Source organism: Pyrus communis, chromosome 10 (genome assembly GCF_041283825.1).
Source record: "Pyrus communis isolate YQ-2024b chromosome 10, ASM4128382v1, whole genome shotgun sequence".
NCBI lineage: Eukaryota > Viridiplantae > Streptophyta > Magnoliopsida > Rosales > Rosaceae > Pyrus > Pyrus communis.
In genome coordinates, this window is record NC_142574.1 from 18,754,818 (window position 1) to 18,775,889 (window position 21,072).

The 21,072-nt window shown below is 41.0% G+C and overlaps 2 protein-coding genes across 6 annotated transcripts in view; one reads left to right on the top strand and one right to left on the bottom strand.

The window, feature by feature from the left end:
• LOC137729348 (disease resistance-like protein DSC1) overlaps positions 1-21,072 on the top strand; it is a 96,645-nt gene that overhangs the window by 57,418 nt on the left and 18,155 nt on the right. The gene's annotated exons all lie outside the window — the stretch shown is intronic.
• Positions 1-21,072, bottom strand: part of LOC137727698 (protein HIGH CHLOROPHYLL FLUORESCENCE PHENOTYPE 244, chloroplastic-like) — an 89,307-nt gene that overhangs the window by 9,325 nt on the left and 58,910 nt on the right. Inside the window, exon 1 of one of the 2 annotated variants that reach the window (XM_088677932.1) lies at positions 1,157-1,923. The exons of the other annotated variant lie outside the window; for it this stretch is intronic. The gene's annotated coding sequence lies outside the window, so the exon portion shown is untranslated. Of the gene's footprint in view, positions 1-1,156; positions 1,924-21,072 lie in introns of those variants that run through there. 2 annotated transcript variants of the gene reach the window in all.

Genomic DNA, 21,072 nt, shown 5'->3' on the forward strand with positions numbered 1-21,072 from the left:
GCTTTGACCATAGTTGCCAGATCCCAAGCACCCCAGCCTCACCGACTTGTGGTGGCCTGGATCGCACACCTTTGCCATCACATACAGTCCGTACAAGCTGAGGACGCTGATGGTCAGAAACGTCATCGAGGCGGTGAAGATGATGGACATCAGACCCTTTGTCACCCAAAAAACAAACCTAGTTCCGTCAGCGGTCGGAGATCTCGGAAAAGTGTAGACTCGCGGGATGAACCACATCACCGCTTAGAGAGATTTGGATTTGGATTTGGATTTGGCGGGCATAAAGTTCATGGGTTTTGGGTTAGTTTAGGGATATTTTTGCAGAGAGGGATTTAGATTTGGATTTGGATTTGGATTTGCTGGGTTCTGTTTCAAGCCATGGTGTGTGGAATTGTTGGAATTGCTGGGTTCTGTTTCAAGCCAAGGAGGGAGGAAAGTGCGTAGAGAGGGAGGGAGCGGGGTAGATGGGTGGGTGCAGAGGAGAGAAGGGAGGGAGCGGGGTAGATGGGTGGGTGTGCGAGGAGGTGGGTGCAGGGAAGAGTAGGGAGGGAGAAAGAGGGAGGGGGTCGGGAAGGGTGGGGCAGCAACACGGGACTCCAAGGCAGAGTCGCAAGTAGCAGCGGGAAGGAGGAAGATTGAAGGAGCAGAGCTTCAATATTTTTTTTTGTATAGATTTCTTGGTGTAAATTCTAATATGGTAGGAGGCCTTTGTGGGTTCTTGCAGAGGAAAGAAGGGAGGGAGAAGAACGGACGGAGCGAGGAAGAAGAGGGTGCGGGGATGAGGGAGGACGGCTGTTTGTTTTTTATGTTTTTTTTTTTTAATTTTTTAATTATTTTTTTAATATTAAAGTTGGCCTATACTGACATATGGCACTCAGTAATTGTCCATGTGGCGCCTATGTGGACAATGATTGGACGCCACAGTCAACAAAAGTTCTAACGGAAAACTTAACGGATGTATGAGACTATCCCAAAATTAACACTTTAGGTGTGACTCTGAGACAAAAAAACTTGATATACTAAATGTTGAAAACCACAAAACATGAAGGTAATAAATAGAATTTAACCCTATAAAATAATTTCTTGATTTTAGATGGATACACGAATCTCTAAATTGAATCAGAGCATTTTTTAAAAGGTTTAACAATCGATGGACCTTTTCTAATTTATTCCTATTTTTTATTTGAACAAGGAATAACATAAAGCCCGAATACTGTAAAGCAAGCAGGAAACTAAAATTAGACAACGATAAGCTTTGATCTACGTTTGTAATGGACGAACTGATCATTTAACGAATGAACTGCTCGTTCTGCTTATCAATGATAGCTTCAACCGTTGGGCATAAAAAATCACCTTTTTTATGGGCTGTTCTGGACGTCCCATGGCAACAGTAGCACGCCAATCTCTTAGAAAATAGGCAGGGGTTGGTCTCGGCCTAACCAAGCACCTAACATATCCCTCATCAACTGCTCTCCTCACAATCTGCCTCCCCAGAGTCTCGGTGGCGCCGACAACCAGTATGCTGGAGGGTCTGACGGTGTCCCCCGAGCAAGATTCACAGCCCCAGCTCCCGCCCTGGCCGTACATTTCATGAAACGCCACGTATTAGTCCCTGAACACACAAATCAAAAATTGAAAATTCAGTTCTTTTCAAATTTGAAAATAAATAATGGGTTCTTTTCAAGTTTGCAAACAAAAATATGGGTTTTTTTGCGCTTTGTGAATAAAAGTGGAAAAATGAAGGCTTTCCTGTTGAAGGGAGGAGACGAATGAGTGGCGGTAGAGGTGGAAGAAGATGACGAAGGAAGGAGATGGTCTGGAGCTAAAGTCCGGCACCATGAGAGGCTTGGAACGATGGCGTTTCGGAGTCATGGTGATGGAGGTTTCCTGGTGTTGCCAACAGGGTAGGAAGCCTCCAAGCCATTGCCATTTCAGAGGTCTCTCTCTGTCTGTGACCGTATGGACAAACTCTTTCATTTTACAGAGAGAGAGAGAGAGGGAACGATTGAGCTCAGTGTTGCCATCCCATTCTCTAAAGTGGACTAATATTTTCTGCCCCTCGTGGCAGCTCATTTATGTCATACGACCCGACCCGACCCTAGCATATTCATGGTCATTTTGGGCTGACTTCCAGACAAAGTCTAATTAATCGTGACAAATGAAGGGGGTGAAACAGTTGAGGAAAACAAGCCTTTTGCAAGAGTTGAGTTGATTTGATCAAATTTAAATTCCTTGCATTGTGAATGGTTGGAATTAAAAGTTCATCGAGCAAGTTGAATCGTTATTCAGTATTAATGATTGAAACGGTGTTTGCATAGGTGGTATTTGAAAGACTACCATCCACGGCCATATATAATCAAACAGAAATAGCATACATGTGGGCATGGGTAGTGTTGTGTTTATGAATCATGTTCGTTTATCGTACATTGTGTGGTTAGTTTTTGTCAAGTATTGTGTTTAATTTTAAATAAAAATATTTAAAATACTTTTTTACTCCACAGTGTATGATGAATAGGCAAGATTAACGGATCTCTGGAATCAGAATCCGATGAGGATCCGGATTCGAACAATGGAGCTCAGTGTTGCCACGTCATTCTCCAAAGTGGATTAGGATTTTCTGCCACTTGTCACAGCTCATTTCTGTTATCCATATTAACCCGACCTAACCCTGGCAAATATTCAAGGTCACTTTGGGCAGTCTATTTAAACGAAGCCCAATTAGTTGAGACAAAGTAAGGATTTGTTAAAAATGAGGAATACGAGTGTCTGTGCTGGAGTAGAGTTGATCTGATCAAATTCAAATCCCTGAATTGTGCCACTTTTATTTTTTATAATAATATTACTTTAGTCTAAAATGCAGTTCTAATTGGCACTATTCATTTTGCCTATGAAACTGGGCTTCGATTTTGCAATATTTACGGTTGTGCCATTGTGTTTATTTAGGCAGGCTTGGGTTTGTTGTTTTTGGGCTGTCCAACAGCTGCTTGACGGGCTTTAGTCCGTGTTCAGTGAGGCCTGCCCTTTGGGTGGGCAGTCAAATAAAGCCGGCCCTGTTGGCATTAAAATGATGAAAATAACCAGAGAGAGAGAAAGATGTCACCCCATTGATCTTCGATGCGGTAGGTGGGATTGTGACAGTGAGAGAAACAGAGAGGGGGTTGTCGGGATTGCACACAGAGAGAGAGAGAGAGAGAGAGAGAGAGAGAGAGAGAGGTGAAGGTGGTGAACAGAGGCATGTATGGGTAATCTGGATGCCGAAGTCTCTATAACCCATGATGTTACTTACAAGTAAAACTTTTAGAATAAATAAAAGCAATAGTCTTGACCGTTAATATTTAATAGGAACAAGCAAATTATCCTGTAATTTCATACCTTTTCAATAGCATCTTGATTGGATATCGTGTGTACAGGATCGAACTGCGCCATGTTTCGATGGTTTTTGAAGGTGTTATTTGCATAAATGTGCTATACTTTGGTTTCACTAAAAATTTTGATGTCCAGACTCCAGAATCCCCATGATCCATTAACTTTTTCTCGTTTGTGCTTTTTTCATTGTCACAAGACTCTAATCTCTTTCTCTGTTTTTTCTCTCTCTAAATTGGTACAAGTAAATTCCATTTTTGTATTCATTGAACAAAACCAAGAGAGGATTTCTCAAATCAGTGTTCTTTGATTCATTTGGTAAAAACCCTTTTGGATTTAGAGGCAGATTAAGGGTTTTGATTTGGGCAGAAGCCATGGCAGCTCCAAAACCAGAAGAGATAAGCCATCCAGCAATGGACCAACTCCAAGGCTTTGAGTAAGGCATTGACTCAAATCCCTATTGGGGCATGTTTATTTTTCATCTTTTCTCAAACCCAAATCTCGACTTTTTTGTTGGGTTTTAAAATTTCCCCAATTTGGTTCTCATTTTTTGTTTTGAAAACAGGGAAGCAATTGCTTTGGGTTTCCAGCACTACATTTTGGCCTTGGGAACTGCTGTGATGATCCCCACATTCCGTGTTCCTTCGATGGGTGGTGATGATGTGAGTTGATTTTGTATACCACTTTCATTCAATTCTTATTTCGTTGTGGCCTTTGTTTTAATTGGAGACTAAATTCAAGTAAATTTTGTGTATTATTAAATCTTGCTAATTTCTTAAGAAAGAATTAAGTGCCAGTTTCACATAGCAAAAATGGTCAAGATTGATTTTTTTTTTTTTTTTTTTTTTTTAATGTTCGTGTATTTTATACTGATATGGATAATGAATGTGCTCCTTATTTGACTTAATTGATTAGGGTGACAAAGTGAGAGTAGTGCAGACTCTACTTTTTATTCAAGGAATCAGCACATTTCTACAAACATTATTCCGAACCCGATTACCAACCGTAATTGGAGGGTCTTACACATTCGTGGTCTGGATAATATCCATAATTCATGATTCACGGTTGATGAAGATTGAGGACAATCATGCGTTAAGTTCAATTTTTTTTCTCACTTATGCACTTAATTTGGCTTTGTGCAACTTGAAATGTGTTCTTTTGTTGACACTTGATAGAAGCCAGGCGGAGTCCATTCTTTCCCCTGCACGAATGCACCAATAAATGTTTTAGATTTTAATCATCGTGACTGGGAACATGTGCTTCTGTATAGATGATTTATTGATGAATTTCATAGGTTACTATTTAAATCCTTGCCAAAATTTTCATAGGTTACTATTTAAATCCTTGCCAAAATTTCATTCAGCTACCAATTACTTGGTTTGCATTCCTTCATAATATTTTAGACGAAAGTTTCTCAAACAGCTTTAGCAATCTACCTTACTACTAATCTGGTGGTTTCTGAAATATATGTGGGCAATATGCTGATTAGTATCTTCCGTTCTCTCCCTTTGCATCTCAATTTCAATTTTCATTTGATTTTTTTACCCACACCTCATTTCACCTTCAAGTGCTTTCTTCAATTTTTATTTGCACTTTGTTATGAGTAACACAATTATTCATATTCCCATTAGATAAATTGTTGGCTATCACACTGAACAAAAATGCTGGTTTCTTCATTTTTTTCGTTTTGTTTTCTTTCGCTTTGAAACTAGAATTTGCATCGTCACTTGGGATTCGCATTGTTAGTACGCAAAGACACACTGCAAACAATTTTCCTTTTTTGGACCTGGACTCCTCATCCCATATCCTTCCCATCCTTTCATATTTTTGTGATCATGGTTAAGTCACGTCAACATTTTATATTGATTTTTTTTATAGAAATAATAAGACAAAAAAAATGAAAATATAAAATATTGACGTGGCTTAACCGTAACAACAAAAATACGAGGGGATGAGAAGAGTATGAGATGGGGAGGGCAGACAATTCAAGTCCTTAATATTGTAAGAAACTTGAGTTATTTTCAAAATGTGAAAAGAAAATACATTCCCACGAGAGAATAATCTTTCTTACGGGAAAAGAATAAATCCTATGTTAGAAAGGTACATATCTGGAGTATTTGCCAGGCAAAATTGTGGGCATTCTTTTTTTATTCTTTTTTTATCTTTCTTACAGGGATTCTCATAGTTTCTGTCTATGTTGATGATATTGTGTACACTAGAAGTAGTGACACAATGCTTGACAGATTTAAAAATGATATGATGCAACATTATGAGATGACTGATTTGGGATTGCTACATCATTTTCTTAGTATGGGAATTGTTCAAACCATGAAAAGCATTTTCATACATCAGAAGAAATATGCAATGAAGTTGTTGGAGAAATTTGGTCTACAAGGTTGTAAATCTGTGGTAACACCATTTGTAGCAAATGAAAGGTTGTGCAAGAATAATGGAAGTGAAGCTGCAGATGAGTCTGAGTATAGGAAATTGGTGGGAAGTCTTCTGTATCTTACTGCCACTAAACCAGATATAATGTTTGGTACTAGTCTCTTGGCAAGATTCATGCATGGTCCAACTAAGAAGCATATGGGAACAGCAAGAAGAGTATTGAGATACATTCAAGGTACTATGGATTTTGGCATTGAATATGTAAAAGGAAAGTCAGCACTTCTTATTGGATATTGTGACAGTGACTGGGCTGGGAGTATTGATGACATGAAAAGCACATCAGGGTATGCTTTCAATCTTGGCTCAAGTGTGTTCTCTTGGGCATCAGTCAAACAAAACACAGTGGCATTATCCACTGCAGAAGCAGAATATGTAAGTGCTGCTGAAGCAACATCTCAGGCCAAATGGTTAAGATTTGTTTTGGAAGATTTCGGGGAAGAATAGGTTGAACCTACTATGCTAATGTGCGATAACACTTCAGCAATAGCTATTGCCAAGAATCCTGTGTTTCATCAGAAAACAAGACACATCAGCAGAAAATTTCATTTCATCAGGGATGCAATACAAGAGAATGAGATTGAACTTGTTTATTGCAAGGAAGAACAAATGGCAGATATCCTGACAAAGGCACTACCAAAGGAGAAGTTCAATTATTTCAGAGAGATGCTAGGAGTAAAGTCAGCTGCCAGCTTAGAGGAGAGTGTTGATGTTTAAGCTTTGCAGCTGCTTTCTGATTATCTTGTTTTTGTTTCTTTGTAATTCAAAGTTTTTACTCTTAGTTTGAAATGTAAGGCTCAGATTAAATCAAGGCTAATAGGCTAGATGTGTGTGTCTCATGGTATAACATCTCACTTATATGTGAGCATGTGAGGTACACATGAGTGTGTTTGTGATGGGTGTGTGAATGCGCCTTCAAACGGCTATATCTCTCTCCCCACTCTATGTTTTGTAGCTTCATCAATTCAGTCATAGCTGAATAGAATCAGAAAATGCAACATAACTCTTCATCTTCTTTGAACCTTCATTTTTCTTCACGTTTATCTGAGTAGAAATCATAATCTTATTGATTTCTTCTTGATTCGTGCTCTGCTACTTCATAAAACTCTAACATGGGTATTGCTCAAATTATTTTAAAAGTAGGAATGTAAAAAAGCTAGAGTGAAATTTGTGTTTGTTAAGTCTGATTTTGAAGGAAAAAAAGGTCATTCAAAGCGGAAAAGCATATCCTTGGCCTTCGGTGCCCGACTAGACCTGAAATTCTTGAAATTCCAACTCCTAAATTCCTTGCGCGGCCCTGAAATTCAGCCACTCCTTCCTCTCCCTCTTCCTACAAAGATTATTGCACGCCCTTCATGCAAAAGAAACCCACAGATATTTCACCCTAATTCTTCAGAATTACACCGAAATTTCACCACACCTCTTCAATTACCATGCCAGCATCACGCCATGCCTGCACCACTGCTCCTTTCTCTCTTCCTCTCCCTGCGAAGATTGGTGCACGACCCATAAAATTTCTGGCAGAGGTGGAGCACCTTCGACGGCATGTGCGTGTACCTAAACTGCAGCGTACCCGGAGGGCCAAACCGCCAGAGATTGAATTGGCCAAGTTGGGCACTTGAGGTTGGGTAATGCTAGGAAGACTAAATTTTCTTGAAACTAAAATTGTAAACTAAATGACGTGTTATCAATAGAAATGAGCATGTCCATCAATGTTTAGCTAATAAACTAATCATCAACTTTCATGTCCTTTAGTTTCTATAATTTAATCTCCAAATTGAATTTCCTTAGCATTACTCTTTGGGGTTAGGGTTTGGAGAGAGAGAGAGAGAGAGAGAGAGAGAGAGAGAATGGGGTGTTTGGTCCTTGGGAAAGAGTGGAGATTTTTACTATGAAAATTGTGAGAGATAGAAGATAAAAATAATAAATAGTCAGCAATTAAAGATTATAAATAAAAATAAAATAAATTATTATATTAAATTTGCTCTGATACTTTTTTTAGTTATTGAACATAGTTACACTAATTTTATATAAAATTTTAACTAACTCTCCGTCACTGTTTTTTTCTTTTTTTTGTTAAAAGATCTTTAACCAAAAAATTTATCAAACACTCAACTGTTTTATTTTACTTTATTCTAACATAGCAGAAACAACTTTTTTTTTTAAACCTCAACAATACCAAACTAACCTTTAAACAAATCTCATAGACTCATGAAGGCTTTTTTTTTTTTTTTTTTTTTTTTTTTTTTGTCAAACTATAGATTTTGTTAGATTAGATGTTAAATTAGTCATCGACGGAGTTTGAACCCACATCGTTATGCAAAGGTTCAATACCTTTCCACCAAGGCATTACTTACTATATATTGCTTGTCATTCATAATCATATTTTGCAAGACGGAAGCCCATTTCATTGAGGAAATTGTGGACGATATTTCAACGAAATTGAAACGTGAAACCTCATATGATTTAAAGGGCAAGGTGGGAATTCAAAGCCGCATCAAAGAAGTTAAATCGTTATTAAGCAATAATGATTCGCTAGATGTTTGCACTGTAGGCATTTGGGGAATGGGTGGTATTGGAAAGACCACCCTTGCTAAGGCTGTGTTCAAGAGACTCTTCTAACTTTGATGCTTCTTGTCTTCTTAACAATGTTAGGGAGAAATCAGAGCAAAAAGACGGAGTCGATCAATTGCAAAAAACACTTCTTAAAGAGATCTTAAAGGAAGAAAATCTCTCCATAGATTTGACTTCTGTTCGAGAAAGGCTCAGCTGTACAAAGGTTCTCATTGTTTATTATGATGTTAGTGACTCAAGGCAAATAAAAGATGTAGCTGGAGATAATCTTCGCTACGGCGATGGAAGCAGAATCATTGTAACAAGTAGAGAACGGAGCGTACTAATGAAAGCTGTTAGAGAGAGGAAATATATTATATATATATATATATATATATATATATATATATATATATATATATAAAGTTGAGAAATTAAAAACTGATGACGCTCTTCCGCTCTTTCAATTTCATGCTTTCAAGGATAACTCTCCTAGAGAAGAATATACAGAGTTGTTAGCAAAGGCGGTAAAATATGCTGGAGCCATTCCACTGGCTCTTGAAGTTTTGGGTTCGTTATTGTTTCCATGTGAGAGCAAAGACGAGTGGGAAGATGTATTGAGCACACTGAGAGATTATCCCAATGAAAAAAAAATTCAAAATACGTTCAGAGTAAGCTACAATAGATTAGGAAGAAATTCGCAAGAGGTATTTCTTGATATAGCATGCTTTCATAAGGGGAATCATATTGAGGATGCTAAAAAAGATGGTAGACTTTGGCCAATTGTGTGGTGGTTCACGTGCGGCAGATGGAATTAGAGTTCTCTGTGATAGGTCTCTCTTATCGATTGATTCGGAATGGGAAACCATAGATATGCATGATTTGGTACAAGAAATAGGTTGGGTAATTGTTCGCGAACAATGTATTAAAGAGCCTAGAAGATGCAATAGGCTATTTATTGTTGAGGATATCTATCATGTATTGCAAAATATCACGGTAAGAGCTGCAAGTGGATTCACAATTTTTTTACACAAAAAAGAAAAGAAATAGATCGATAAAATACTGTGCTTCCTATGAGAAAACTCATTTACAAAAAATAAGTCATATTCCTACAAATGTAGTTTAGATTAAATTTTGTTGTGTGTTAATGTGTTCACATTTGTACTTTGCTGTTGGTTGTCAGGGAACTGAAAAGGTTCAAGCCATATTCTTTAACTGGTCATTGATTGGAAAGCAAAATTTGGATCGTGAAGACTTCAAAAAGATGTGTAATATGAGATTGCTCAGTGTTAGATCTTGGGGGTGCAAAATATTAAACCTTAAAACTCTCTTTCTTCCCAATTCTCTTCGTTATCTTTTCTGGAAGGAATATCCTTTGAAATATTTGCCCCCAGAATTTTCTTGAAAATCTTGTTGAGCTTCATATGCCCGACAGTAAAGTCACGCAACTTTGGGATGGAGGCCAGGTATATGTGCTTGTTATAGTTTTTTTGTGTAAGATGTAGTGTAGAAACTTATTTAGACTAAGTTGTTAATTCTTATATTTTCTCTTTAATTTGTTACAGAATCCTATGAACTTAAAAGTGATCGAACTTCGTTACTGCAAACGTCTAACTGCACTTCCAAACTTAAACTGAGGTATTGCATGAATCATGCGAGTCTCCCACCCAGCATTTGTAAGTTCAAATCTCTTGAGGAAGTTGATCTCACTAGTTGCTTTGAACTTGAAGTTGTCCCAAGTAGCATCTACAAATTAACAAATATCAAAACGCTCAGCCTTAGTAACTGTCGGAGACTTCAAAATTTTCCTCAGCCGGCTGGCTCAGTTGGTTTTCTCTCTCATGAAGTACTAAACCTCAATTACAGCGGTATATTAGAAATCCCTGAGGGCGTCATTTGTTCAACCTCATTACGGGATCTTAATCTGAGCGGAACCGAAATTCAGAGCATACCCTCAAGCATTAAACAAGCTTCTTAACTGTCTTACCTGTGCTTAAGCAAGTGCAAGAGCCTTTGATCTATACCAGAGGTCCCAATGCTCAGTCGTCTTCAAGCAAATGGCTGCAAGTCACTGAAGACAGTGTCGAGTGTTGGAGTAAAATCCGGTTCTCACAAGATTTTGTGGTCTCACTATCATTGTACATTACTTGAGGATCAAGTTAGGATTAGGGAATTAACTTGGACTTTACCGGTTGCAAAAGGAATGTAATATTAAGTTGTTATTCTTGCTAAAGGGGTTCCTAATCCTGATTCGTTAAGGAGATATAGACATATTCAGTTATCTATTAGGTCTCAATGCTGGGCTAAGCCTATTAGGTTAACATGCCTATATAAGTGAAGGTCCCTGCGTTTGCTGATACACGCAATATTCACAAACTCCCCATACGGTTTGATTGCTGGATAAGTACAACGTAGAAGACTCTTTGCACACCAAGGTCAGGAACATCCCCATATTTTTAAAATAATTTTTCACCGTCGCACGCGCCCCCACGCGCCGGCCAAGGCACGACCACACGCGCAGGCACGTGCCTGGCACGCTGACGGCGTCAACTGACGCCGTAGGGAATATTCCGTCAGTTTTAACAGATTCCGTTAACGGCGTCAGGAGTATTCCGTCAGACTTGACGGAATATTCCGTCGTCTTCTCCGGCTAGCCTCCGGCGCTGTCGCCGGCCCCGGAAAACTGGGAAAAATTCAAACTTCGATATCTTCTTCGTTTTTCATCCAAATTTCACAAAATTGGTACCAAAATGAAGCTTAGAACTAGAGGAACACAATCATACCACTTTTAAGTGCTAAAAACCACGGAATCTCACCTGCAAAATCACCCAATTTCCGGCGAACCTCGAAACTCGTGATCCCGACGTCCAAAACCTTCAAACGAACCACCCCGAGCCTCCTAGGGACCTCACCAAGCTTCCTACAAGCTTGAAATTACCTAAAACGTGAGAAATTACGTGTGCATGAATAGTACCCGAAATCGAGCATCGTGGATTCGACGTGAAAACGAAGGTGTTCTTACCTGAAAATGGTATGGCTGGACTCCTACAAGCCTCACGAGCTCGAATATGTGCTTGGTTTCTTCGATCTGTGGAAGTTTAATGGATTTTGGGTGTGTGCCCGTACGTATATGGTGAATGGGATGGGAGAAGGGACTCGGGACAAATGCAGGGAAACAGGAGGAAAGGTTAGGGGTGTGTGGGAAGGTGTGTGTGGCTCCAAACATGCCAACCAAACTCACAACAACCATTAAACGTAAAGAAATCGAACTAGGGGCAATTTCGTCTTTTCACGCGTACGTTTTTAAATTTCTCTGGACGGGCTGTCACAACCTACCCACCTTACAAGAATTTCATCCCGAAATTCAAAACAACCAAATATCAACCCCTAGTGATCAAAGAACAACCGAGGATACAAATCCCTCATCCGATCTTCTGTCTCCCACGTAGCTTCCTCGACTGAATGATTCCTCCACAAAACTTTTACTAAGTTCACCGTCTTGTTCCTCAGAACCTTTTCTTTCCAATCTAGTATCGTCACTGGCTCCTCATCATAAGTCAAATCTGGGTTAATTTCCAAGGGTTGAGGAGGTATCACATGAGACAGATTGATGCGAGATTTATACGCACACAAACTAAACCCTATTTGTGACAATTGTAGTAATGATGTAAGTAGGGATCGTTCTAGACCGGGGATTAACTAGGGGTGCTAATCTACTTTGAATTGACTCGAAAACACAAAAACTAAATGTAAAGACTCTTAACAAGACTACTATAACTCAAAATAGCTTTGAAACACTCAAACTGCCTAAAACAATCAAATTGACTCAAACAGAAACTAGAACTTGATTTGGACGAATTTGAAAGTGTTTATGACTCCAAATGCTTAAAAACACAAAAATAAAATAAATACGAATGATTACGACTCAACAGAATATGGGGGGATTGTGTTTGGATGAGATTAAATTAAAACAGATTGTAAAATAAATTGTGATGAATTAATGGATGATGGAATAGCCAAGGGGTTCTTCTCCACACATGTTACACTTGCATACAAGATGATTTTCAGTTGGTCTTTCGATAAATTATGAAACTCAACACCCCGGGTTAATTAGGTCCGCTTAAATTAATAGTCAAGTTTTCCTTAAGTTAATGAATTGGATGGGTTAGCGCAACGCAATTCACCACATTCTCCAAAAGTCCTTTACGTGAAAAGCACAATAAAGATACAATCAAAGATCATTAAGCATCATGAAAACTATAAGTGTTGACGAGGCATTTGTTACTATGATGAGCATGAAACTCGTGCCAAGAATTCATTTAACGCGATTGTTTATAAGCAACCTCCACTACTTGTGAATATAAGTTCATAACGATTAGGTGAAACTCACTTATATTCTAGCGTCATATTCATGCATGAAAATTAAGCGTGCACTCTCAATAAACATACATAAATAAGTTATCAATCAAACGGTTAAACAAATTGAATCCACAACTTATGAAATTCCAACCAAAGATAATCAATTCATATCGCAAGCATAAACATGGTTTCGAATCACCCCCTAGCTAAAGGGGGTTTAGTTCCTCATACGTACAAGACAAAGAGAATTGAAATTAAACATTGAAATCAAAGAAACACCTAAACATTCCAACAACTCAAACTTGAATTGTATGAACGTTTAGGTCCTCTTCTCTTCCTCTTCGTTGCGGCACAAGGTCTAAGGAAATGTTTACGGCTTTAGGTGTATGTGGAATGGAGTGGGGAATGGTTGGAGTGGCTGCAATGGAGGAGAAGAAATGCAGAAAATGGAAGTGAAGGCACGGCAAGGGTGTGTGTTTTGTGTTGGTGTGTTGTGTGTTGTGTTGTGGTGAATGGAATGAATTGTATGAATGCATTGCATGGTTTTATAGGGGGAGAAAGGATGGGAGAACATGTTAATGGCACCTAGGATGAATGATTAAAGGGGCTGCTAGGTTGGAAATGATTAAAGAGTGAGGGGATGCATGTGAAAAACAGCTAGGAAAAGTTGGTGGAATGCTGGAATTGCAAGGGAAGCCACGACAAAGGCTTGTTTGGGTGATTATGGGTGCATGTGGCTGAAATATAGAATGGGAATGCATGTGGCTGCAAGCTAGGGTGAATGATTGAAGTGGGAATGGAAGAATGTGGCTGCAATGATGAAGTGTGATGGCTGAAATTGCAAGGGAGAAGTGTACGGCATAGATTTGTTTTGTGGAAATGCAAGGTAGGGTGAATGATGATGAATGCATGTGGATTAAAGAAGAATATGGAAGTGAATAAATCATAATAGGGCTGCCAGGTTAAAGGGCTAGGGTTTAAGTACATAGAATGGGCCTAAAATAGGGTGGTTTGCATGGCAAGGGAAGGGAAATATGGTTAAGCCCATGGCAAGGTTGTGTAATTGGGTTAGGGCCATTGTTTTGTGTCCTCAAGTGCATACAAGGCTTTCACTTTCATCCAACACTTTGGCTCCAAGCATAAGCTATCCATCCTTAGCCCAAAAGTGCTCCAAAAGGCCCCTAAATGCACTTCTTTCCTCCATTAGCCCTTAGAACCTGAAAACATACGAAAATGGCTTAAAAGACTAAAATAACTAAGGAAACACAACGTATATGCACGAGAACAAGCCAATTAGGACGCATAAATATGCTCTTATCACGGATCAGCAACATAATGTCGAAGCATAGACACGTGGAAAACGTTATGTACTCTAGCCAACTCCGGAGGCAACTCCAACCTGTAAGCTACCTCACCAACTCGCTATGTGACCATGTATGGTCCAATGTACCTGGGACTCAACTTACCCTTCTTTCCAAACCGCACAACTCCTCTCCAAGGTGAAAGCTTCAGAAATACCCAATCTCCGACCTCATACACTCTATCCGTAGCATGCCGATCTGCTACACTCTTCTGCCTGTCCTGGGCTGCCTTTAGGTTAGACTTAATCACCTGAACATTCTGAGTAGTCTTCTCAACAATCTCTGGACCCACTAAAACTCTTTCTCCGACCTCTGACCAACACAACGACGTACGACAAGATCTACCATACAATGCCTCAAATGGCGCCATGCCGATACTCGAATGAAAACTGTTGTTGTAGGCAAATTCCATTAAATCTAATCGCTGGTGCCAAGCATCACCAAACTGTAGCACCGAAGCTTGCAATATATCCTCCAAAGTCTGAATAGTTCTCTCTGACTGTCTGTCCGTCTGAGGATGATACGCTGTACTGTAAAGTAGTCTCGTACCTAAAGCTTCCTGAAAAGCCACCCAAAACTTGGATGTAAACCGTGGATCACGATCCGAGACAATACTCACAGGAACACCATGATATTTCACAATCTTCGAGATAAACAATTCCGCTAAATGGCCCAAAGAATACTTCTCCCTCACAGGAATAAAATGTGCTGACTTAGTAAGTCGATCAACGATCACCCAAATGCCATCAAAACCATTATGTGTACGCAGAAGCTTGTACACGAAATCCATAGTGATATTTTCCCATTTTCACTCTGGAATGGGAAGCGGCTGCAATAACCCAAACGGTTTCTTCCTTTCCGCCTTAACTTGCTGACAAACAGCACACCTACTCACATACTCAGCTATCTTCCTCTACATACCCGGCCAAAAATAAAATGGTCGAATGGTATGATACATTTTAGTAGCTCCTGGATGCATAGCGTAAGCCGAGATATGTGCTTCATCGAGAATTTCCTTCTTCAAATCCAAATTATTAGGCACGAACATTCTACCCTCTTGCATTGACATGTCATCCGATTCACAAACTCTGAGGTCTCTCCTCCTTCCTCGGTCTCGAGCTTGGATTAGTTCTTGAGTCTCCCGATCAGCTACTTGAGCTTCACGCACACGATCAACCAAAATTGGCCTAACTTGAAAATTAGCAAGTAAAGCCACATCTCGGTCTTCTGCTTCCAACCTCATTCCTGTAGAACGTAAATCTGCCAGAAGAGGAATACGACTCGCATACAACGCATTAATGCGGCCCTGTGACTTCCTGCTAAGTGCATCAGCAACTACATTTGCACGACCAGGATGATAATCAATCGTGCAATCATAATCACTGAGCAACTCCAGCCACCTCCGTTGACGAAGATTAAGATCTTTCTGCGTAAAGAGATATTGAAGACTCTTGTGATCTGTAAAGATCCTACATTTCTCTCCGTAAAGATAATGTTTTCATATCTTCAACGCAAAAATGATAGCTGCCAACTCCAAATCATGCGTAGGGTAATTCAATTCATGAGGTTTCAACTGCCGTGAAGCATAAGCAATCACCCTACCATGCTGCATCAACACATATCCCAGACCATTCAAGGAAGCATCACTATAAACCTCGAAATCACCACTATCGTCCGGGAGTGCCAAAACAGGTGCATGAGTGAGACAATACTTCAACTGCTGGAAACTCTGCTCACACTTATCATCCCACTCAAATTTAACGTCTTTCCTCGTTAATCTCGTCAGTGGTAAAGCAATCACAGAGAAATCTTTAACAAATCGCTGATAATACCCTGCTAAACCAAGGAAACTCCTCACCTCTGTGACGGTTCGCGGTTGCTCCCAATTCTCCACTGCTGCGACCTTCTGAGGGTCCACCAAAATACCCTGAGCCGAAATGATGTGCCCCAAAAACGTAACTTGGTCTAGCCAAAACTGGCACTTGCTAAACTTAGCATACAGTTGGTGTTCCCTCAACCTTTTCAACACCAAAGTAAGATGTCGAACATGCTCCGCATTCGACTTAGAATACACACGAATGTCGTCGATGAAAACAATAACACACCTATCCAAATAGGGCTGGAACACCCAATTCATCAAATCCATAAATGCAGCTGGTGCATTCGTCAACCCAAATGGCATAACCAGAAACTCGTAACGACCATAACGAGTCCTAAATGCCGTCTTAGGAACATCATCCCTACTAATCTTCAGCTGATAATACCCAGTCCTCAAGTCAATCTTAGAGAATACACAAGCACCTCGAAGCTGATCAAACAAATCATCGATACGTGGCAACGGATAACGGTTTTTAATCGTTACCCGATTCAATTGCCGGTAATCAATACATAGCCTCAAAGTTCCGTCTTTCTTTCTCACAAACAATACTGGAGCACCCCAAGGTGAAGTACTAGGCTGAATGAAACCCTTATCCACTATTTCCTGCAACTGAACTTTCAATTCCCTTAACTCAGCGGGAGCCATACGATAAGGAGTCAAGGAAATAGGATTAGTACCTGGAAGCAACTCAATAGTGAACTCCATGTCTCGGTCCGGTGGTAAACCAGGTAAATCCTCTGGGAAAACATCGGGAAAGTGCCTGACTACTCTCACATCCTCAACTCTACCAGGAGCGGCCTCATCCAACACCACATGAGCTAAATACCCCTGGCAACCTTTAGACAACAACATTTTCGCTCGCAAAGCTGAAATAACGCCATGTCTCACCCCACTCTTCTCGCCCACAAAAGTAACCACAGGTAGTCCAGGACGATGAAACGTAACTATTTTCCCGTAACAATCAATGTTGGCACGATTGAAATGCAACCAATCTGTGCCCAGAATCACATCAAAGTCAACAATATCTAACGGGATAAGATCAGCTGGCATAACCACATCCTCTACTATCACTGGACATCCTGGGTACACACAATCTACAATACATCTCTCCCCTCTAGGTATAGCGAACTCTAAATCATACCCTAGAGGTGTGGGGCGAGGTTGCGTCACTTGAGCAAATGTATGAGAAATCACAGAATGTGTAGCACCACAATCAATTAATACTCTAGCAAAATAACCAAGGATATTTAACGTACCCATAATCAAATCCGGATTGTTTTGAGCATCCTGCAGAGAAATATTATGAATACACCCCTGGGTCTGCGATCGTCCACCTCGACCTCTGCTCGTCTGGCCACCACGACTTTGTGTGCCACGCCCCTGACTGGGCTGACCAGACTACCTCGAAGACCCAGCACTACTCGTAGCAATCTCTCCCTGCTGGAACTGTCCTCCCTGATACCACTGAGAACCACCTACTGATGCTGGAGGATACGGTATATAGCCGCCAGAATACGGAGGATAACCACCCTGGGAATACGGGTTCTGGGGATACTGATACTGTCCCGGGGCATAAGGAACAACATCACCCTAATAGTGGTAGGCACCACCTCGACCTGCCTGTCCATAACTACCCGGACCTTGAATCTGCTGAATTGGCGCAGGTGGCGGCAAGAAGACATGCTGCGGTTTTTGCTGCTGACTCTGGGGACAATTTGCAGCCCGATGTCCCATCTGCCCACAAGTGAAGCAACCACTGCTACCACGCCTGCACTCACCAAAATGCCGATTATTACACCTATGGCAAACTAGGGCCCTGCCTCGACCACCATCACCCTGTCTCTGCCCTCTGACACCACCAGCAAACCTACCTCCTCGTCCCTGACCAGTGGCACTAAAACCACCACTAGAAGAGCTAGAACTAGTGCCACCCCTCTTGAAGTTCTGCGTCCTACGGGGTCCGAGCGACGCCTGACCTTTACCCTTATCATCTTTCTTCTGATTGCCATCATTCTCTTCCTCCTCACTCTCGCTCGGCATGTTCTCTGAATCCTCAATCCTCAACAATATCTCGTAGAAATCCTAGTAGGTATCACAGTGGGTAGTGGTCGCCATCGAACGCCACTTCTTCTTAGTACCTAAGCGAAAACGACGAAGCATCTCCACCGGATTACCCGCAACATCTGAATGGTAGCAAGACAGATCAGTGAACCTCCGATAGTACTCATTCACCGTCATCTTCCCCTGTTTCAGCTCAGTGAACTCCTGCTTCTTACGATCAATGTACTCATGAGGCACAAACTTTCTCCTGAACAACTCCTGAAAAACATCCCAATCAGTCCTCTCAGCTGGAGTCAAACGACGAGATTCCTGCTCCCACCAAGCTGCAGACTCCTTACCCAGAAACCAAGATGTCGTCTCAACCCACCTCTCAACAGGAAGGTTCCCCTGGTTGTGCAACACACGAAAAGTCTTCTCAATATGCTCCAACCATCTCTCTACACCCTCGTGACCCTCACTACCTTCGAACTTATCCAATTTCAAATTGTACATAGTCCCCAGAGGAGTCCTCTGGGGAGGGCGCATCACCGACTGAATAGTTGTAGCAATAACTTCCCCCAGCTGAGCAACATCGGGGAAGCTAGGCTCAGTAGAGCGACGTGGTTCCCGACGAGGCGACATAATTCTGACAGAAGACACCAAAACCATTAAAATACTCACAAAAACACAGGACTACCAAACCTAGGCTCTAATACCAAACTGACACACCCCGATCGAGACCAGGGCGTGCTGGCCGTCACATGAAAGTGACGTAGCCATGTGCACAGTGTGGAAGCTAATAAAATAATAGTGGAAATAGTAATACGAATAAATAAAAACTGATTTTACAATAGTAATAATAAGTGCGACGCCTAGTTCAGAGCATAAGCCTATAGTAGTCCAAATAAAATGATGCGACAACAGTACACCCGAAGATGGCCCTACGCTGGTGAGGGTCTGTCAGAAATGCCAGGAAGCCCTCTGGGAAACCACCGAACCTGGTACTCAACTAGAACCTGGAGGGGCGCAAAACAAAAGCGTGAGTGGGCAAAAACAAAGCTTTTCGAAAACCATTTAACAAATACGTTCTAACCCCTCGCCGTAAAACCTGTATACTTCCCAGAAAATAGTTATACGTGTAATATATATATGCCAATCATGCTCAAGAATATGCCATGCCAAAACCTCGTAATGAAATGCAAGTACTCAGGTGTAAATCATATCAATAACATATAATCTGGCAGCCGGAGTCACCTAACGTGACCTGTACGTCTGCATCTAGAGCTCAAATCTCAATCTCACTAGCTGGACCTGCACACGAGTCGGAACCACCTAAAGTGGTCTGTACGACAGGCCTGGGTGTAATACATATATACGCTCTAGTGCTACGATCACGTGAAGGCTGGGCGAATAATCGCGGGTCACCTACGAGTCGGAACCACCTAAAGTGGTCTGTACGACAGGACTGTGCACCTAACTTGGATCCAAGCTGAGCGTGTGGTGCGGGAGGTGAACATCACGTGAAGGACTGTGCCCTACTCTGGGCGGGAGCACTAACACCAGGGGTGCAGGTTATGAGCTCTATAAACATCTCGAATCACTACTGAATGTAAACATGAATAACACTTACCTGACATTTACCTGTGCGTCCACAGCACCAATACGTACACATATAAATGCAACTAACCAATCATAATCAACGGCAATATAAAATGCATGGCATATAAACTAATAAACAATTCAAATCATTTTCTGGGAAAATATAAGTATATAGGTATATACGGAAAACCAAAAGCCCACTCACTGATATGTGGAAGGGTTGTAGCCCCCCTGCCTCGAGTGACCACGCTCATCCTCGGGATAGGTATCACCTATATGCGAAACAACTACAAAAACGTCAATTTTAAAGTACATAACCAAACCTTTAGAAATAACTTCTCATACAATGCTCAAATGGGGTATATGAATATACCAACGTGACCTACTCAACCTCATAAACATCCCTATATTTTTAAAATATTTTTTCACCGTCGCACGCGCCCCCACGCGCCGGCCAAGGCACGGCCACACGCGCCGGCCACGCGCAGGCACGTGCCTGGCACGCTGACGGCGTCAACTGACACCGTAGGGAATATTCCGTCAGTTTTAACAGATTCTGTTAACGGCGTCAGGAATATTCCGTCAGACTTGATGGAATATTCCGTCATCTTCTCCGGCGCTGGAAAACTGGGAAAAATTCAAACTTCGATATCTTCTTCGTTTTTCATCCAAATTTCACAAAATTGGTACCAAAATGAAGCTTAGAACTAGAGGAACACAATCATACCACTTTCAAGGGCTAAAAACCACGGAATCTCACCTGCAAAATCACCCAATTTTCGGCCAACCTCGAAACTCGTGATCCCGACGTCCAAAACCTTCAAACGAACCACCCCGAGCCTCCTAGGGACTTCACCAAGCTTCCTACAAGCTTGAAATTCCCTAAAACGTGAGAAATCACGTGTGCATGAACAGTACCCGAAATCGGGCATCGTGGATTCGACGTGAAAACGAAGGTGTTCTTACCTGAAAATGGTATGGTTGGACTCCTACAACCCTCACGAGCTCGAATATGTGCTTGGTTTCTTCGATCTGTGGAAGTTTAATGGATTTTGGGTGTGTGTCCGTACGTATATGGTGAATGGGATGGGAGAAGGGACTTGGGACAGATGCAGGGAAACAGGAGGAAAGGTTAGGGGTGTGTGGCTCCAAACATGCCAACCAAACTCACAACAACCATTAAACGTAAAGAAATCGAACTAGGGGCAATTTCGTCTTTTCACGCGTACGTTTTTAAATTTCTCGGGACGGGCTGTCACATTATAGCACAGTGATTAATAATCCAAAACTTGCATGCATAAATTCATAAGAAAATTAAAAAGAGACTACATATTCTTGCTAAGGATCATGACCTTACCCTAGCAAAAGGGATTAGTTACGCATATTCATAAATAAAATCAACATAATTGTATTAAATTAGAAAAATGAGGAAAACACCTGAAGTGTAAGTCTTGAAATCTCTAAAGCTTTAGC